The 4,921-nt window shown below is 38.2% G+C and overlaps 1 pseudogene; it reads left to right on the forward strand.

Annotated features, from left to right (window-relative positions):
- Positions 1-2,776, forward strand: part of LOC106325788 — a 7,590-nt pseudogene extending 4,814 nt beyond the window's left edge.
- The last annotated feature ends 2,145 nt before the right edge of the window (positions 2,777-4,921 follow it).

Below are 4,921 nucleotides of genomic sequence, written 5' to 3' on the forward strand. Positions count from 1 at the left end.
GTATTACTCAATACTTTTCATGGTCAATCACCTAATGAGTGTGAAATGGGGACGTTTCTAGGAGAATGAATGCAAAGCTATATTCTCTAAGTTCACTCATGAAAACCAGGAATAGTTCAGGGCCGCAATGAACACAATAGAGAACTAAGTTCTACGAGAAAATGAAGCTGCGTTATGCTTGTTATCTCGGTTTACATAAAACACCGGTTGGTTCAAGACATCATGTTCACCTTCTGGTAAAGTAAACCCGACAGATATTAACTATGAGTGGTTCAAGGCTTAAAAATGCCACCAACTCAAACACAGTGAATTTTTCGCAAACACTCTCGATAAGTTTGTCTAGTCTATTCAGGATTAGAATAAGTATAGTTTTTCCTTAGAGTCTATCGAGTCTGCATTTTGTCTGCATATGTCTAGAGTCATTTCTATTCATGTGGGGGATTGTTGGACCAATCTATTAAGCACAATGGCTTTAATAAAAATTGGTAATGATGGAAAGAAATGGGCCTGCGGGTGTTAACTAAAGAAGCCTTTAATAACTTTAATGAAGAAGTTTAGAGACATCCCACATCGGTTACATGAGGAGAAAATGAGAAGTATATATACACACTTACACTAGATTAAACGGCTCAGAGGAAGAGAGAGCTCCCCACGCGCGCGCCGCCGCCGCCGCCTGGGCGGCTCGGCGTGGGCGTGGGTGTGGGCTTGGGCTTGGGCCTTGGGTCTTGGTGGAGGGCCTTCGGCCCAATAAGACTATTCTTTTTGGACCAAGTTAAGCTCAACGTTTTGCCATTTATTTTGAGAAAAAATAGCATGCAATTTTATTTAAAACGACAAGTAGTTAGTCTAGAAAATAAAAATGTCATGCAGTTTATCCTCTCGAAAGTTTTAAACGAGATAAGAGAGAGTCTTGAAGAAGAAGTTTCAGAACTCAACTTCCCTCGATCTCCGTGAGATTCTCGCCCACGTGCAGCAGCTGTTGCGGGAAGTGGGTCTTCTCTGTCTCTTTAAATATCGCCTCTCCTCTTTCTTCATTTCTCAACTTTTTTCATATCGAAACAAGCAGCGAAAATCCCTTACCGTAAGTCATAAATACGAGAGTGTTTCGTAGAGTTTATAGTTCGATAGGGCGATGACGAGTGAGGCGTGATTCGTCTGCCATGGTTGTATCCTGGGACTCTATGTTCGTACAGTCCCATCTCACTAACGGAGCAAATATTTTGAGTTAAGGAAAGAGATCATATCTCGACTCCATGTCTCTTAGCGAATACGATTTCTTATCGTTCTTGTATTCGTTTTTACATTCGTCTAATTTCCTTAACATCGGTTTTATTTTATCGTTTATGTCAGTCCGGTTTACCGGCTTCTACAAGGCGAACCCTACGAGTCCTCTGTTTTTGAAGCTGCTGGTTACAAATGGTAAAAGATCTTTACTTTTTTCATTTATTTAGCTTATTTACTAATTAAGATAATTTTCATGGTAAAAAAAACAATTCAGGAGGTTAGTTTTGCACGTTGGTAATGCTGGCTATATATCACTTTACCTGAGGATCGAAGAGGCTGAATCTATTCCCTATGGTTTGGAAGTCAATGTTGATCTCAAACTCTTTGTTCACGTTCCAAAGCTAGACAAGTACTTAACCGTTACAGGTAAATTAATGGCCGATTCAGAAATCATGAGATTTGTGAGGGAATTACATATTGAGGTTCAAATGATATGTTATGATCATTTGAACCTATCATACAGATGAATCATCTAGGTGGAAATGACAAATGGTGAAACAAACAGCTCCTAAGTATGTTTAATCGCTATGCCAATGACCGGCTGTCATCATTTGGATTTTTATATTTTGCTTCCTGGAAGTTGTAAAAGTTGTTAGAGATTAGTTTATAAACCGAGTTGATTGTGGATCGCAGATGGAGCAGTGAGATTCAACGCAGAGAAAAAAGAGTTGGGGTTCGAACAATTGATTGATCTTGCAAGTTTCGAAAACACAAACGAAGGGTACATTGTGCAAGACACTTGTTCTTTTGGTGTCGAGATCTTCATCGTTAAACCAGCCAAGGTACAAGAGAAAGTCACGTTCGTATCAAACCCTCCACGCAATGTGTTTACTTGGATGATACCTCATTTCTCTGACATGGAAGATAAGTTCTACTATTCTGATGATTTTCTCGTCGGAGACCGATACTGGTTAGTACTTGTGATCTCAAATCTTACAACTATCATTTGCATTCATGCAGTGGCCAAGGGTAATAAATAATAAAAGTTCTTTTGGTTGATGTATAATCAGGAAATTAGGGTTAAACCCGAAAGGTGGGAGTGCACTTCCAATCTATTTATATGCTCAAGGCTTTAGGCCAGACGCGGTCGCTACAAACACTTGGGGAGCGGTTAATCTGCGGTTAAAGAATCAACGAAGCACCAACCATAGGGAAATATATTGTAAGAAAACTAAACAAAATAAAACGTTACTCTCCAAGAGAACAAAAATATCAGTGAATGAAACTAATAGTTGATATAATTTTGGTTTACAGCTGCAGCTTGGTACCCTATTCGAAGTGATTATGGTGTGGGAGTGAACAGTATCATATCGTTAGCAGATTTACACTATGCTTCAAAGGGGTATTTGGTGAATGATGCTATTATCTTCGAAGCTGAAATGGTTAAGGTCACTGTGACCAACATCGTCTCCGTTTAATGATCTATACTTCTTTTCTCATGGATTAAACACACTTTATGAATAAGACGTGTGTGATATAAGTTTGTAATAAGATGAAGTTTGCCAATGCTTGTGATGTAATTTTCATTCTGTTCATGGTTTGTTGTTTTCTACTTTGTTATCAATGAAATAAAACTCTCTTGGTTTTTAAGTTGTTATCTGTTATAAATAATATTGTGGATGTCCATAACCGGTCCGGTTCATAACTGGTCCAATGCTGGAGAGAGAGAGACTCGGCCGTGAGGAGAGAGAGAGAATCGGCATCTTGTTTTTTCCTTATTAGATTATGATTTGTACTCTTTCGATATTTGTATTTCCTTTCTTTAATCTTTCCATTATTATATGATGGTGTAATTCTCTATATATAAAGAGCTCCTTATGTTTATGAATAATATAGAAACATAGATTCCATTCTCTAGTTTCACAACACGTTATCAGCACAATTACTCTACACCCTAAGCTAAACAAACCCTAGCCGGCGAATCCATAATCCCCTCGACGATAAACCCTAACCGTTGAGAACTCCCGATCACGAACCCTAAAACTAATACTCATCATGTTCCCGTTCATGACACGATCCCAGCTCACGACCTCAGACCGTCTCAGCTCGATCCTGAGACACGATCTCAGCCAGCTTGCGATAGACGACTCGATACCGCTCGCGATAACAGCTTGTTTCCGTTCGTGATCAGACGATCTCAGCTTCAGCTTGCGTTCCCGATACCAGCAAGGACTGCTCGCGATACATTCCAGCTCTAGACGACCTCAGCTCGTTCGCGTATCAATCTCAACGTTCAGCTCGCGATCCTCATCTCATTAGTGGTCCATTCAACCCTACTTGAGGTTAGGGTAATCCTTAAACCCTAATTGAAACCCTGAGGTAACTCGAAACCCTAATGAGTAATCATAGAACCCATAATCGAATGTTGATTGCTTGATATGAATTGAAACCATAAAACCTAATCGAAAACCTAGGGTAATAGATCAAAACCCCAATGAGTAAATCGAAGCTCATAATCATAAGTTCGATTCCCTAAACCCCAATTGATCCAATGATCAAAATCATTTTTCCAAATACCTTTAGCCGCATACATGCATAATGCATGCTATGCATGAAATCGATTAAAACCCTAAAGCTAATGCATAATCGATTTTATCCAAACCCAAATTAATCTTTGAGATCGAAATTGATTATTTTGATTGATTGAATATGATCATATAGAAATCGATTGCTAGGATTGATAATCTCATTCTTGAATTTGGTTGTTTGAATTGATAAAACCAATTGAATGATTTTCAAATTGAAGTCGTATTGATTGTTTGATCGAAACCCTAATGTCTTGAAATTAAAATCGAATACTATCTTGTTTGATTGATTAAAACCGAATGCTTGAATTGAAATAGAAATCGCTTGCTAGGTTAAATGATTTATGCATTCTCTTCTTGATAATGATCCGGCTAGTATTGATATTTTTCATACATTCTCGAATGAACCCTAATTAATGCATTTCTCGACTGTTTGATTGGAATTACACATTGAACTCTTAGAAAACCGTTTGCTAAGATTGAAAACAAATAACCATTGTATTGATTGCATTGAAACCGTTTGCTAAGATTTTAGCCGTGCGGCTTGTTTGCATCATGCATGCATAATAGTACGAACTGATTGCATATAGAATCCAAAGCTAGGATTGAACATGTATGCATCATATACGAATGACCTATTTGCATCATACCTAGAATCCGGATTGCTTGAGCATATTGATTGCATTCGCTTGAACACTTTTAAATCTAAATTATGAAACATATGATTTCAGATGTCGAAAATCAACAACTTGGATTTTGCTGCCCTAAATCTCTCTGGAGATAATTACTTGCAATGAGCACTTGATGCTAAGATCATCCTAAAATCCAAGGGACTCGGTGAATGTATCACCGAGAGCAATAATGCAAGTGAGGAAGATAGATATGGAGCTATATTAATTATACGCCATCATCTTATTGAGAGTCTCAAAGATCAATATTTGACTATTGAGAATCCTCTAGACCTTTGGACAAAGTTGAAAACGAGATATGATCACCAGAGAACGGTGTTATTACCAAAGGCTATGTATGATTGGAGGAATCTCAGAATCCAGGACTTCAAGTCCGTGGACGAGTATAACTCGGCCCTGTTTAAAATAGTTTCAAAATTGAAA

This window comes from Brassica oleracea, chromosome C2 (assembly GCF_000695525.1).
Source record: "Brassica oleracea var. oleracea cultivar TO1000 chromosome C2, BOL, whole genome shotgun sequence".
In the NCBI taxonomy this organism is placed as follows: Eukaryota; Viridiplantae; Streptophyta; class Magnoliopsida; order Brassicales; family Brassicaceae; genus Brassica; species Brassica oleracea.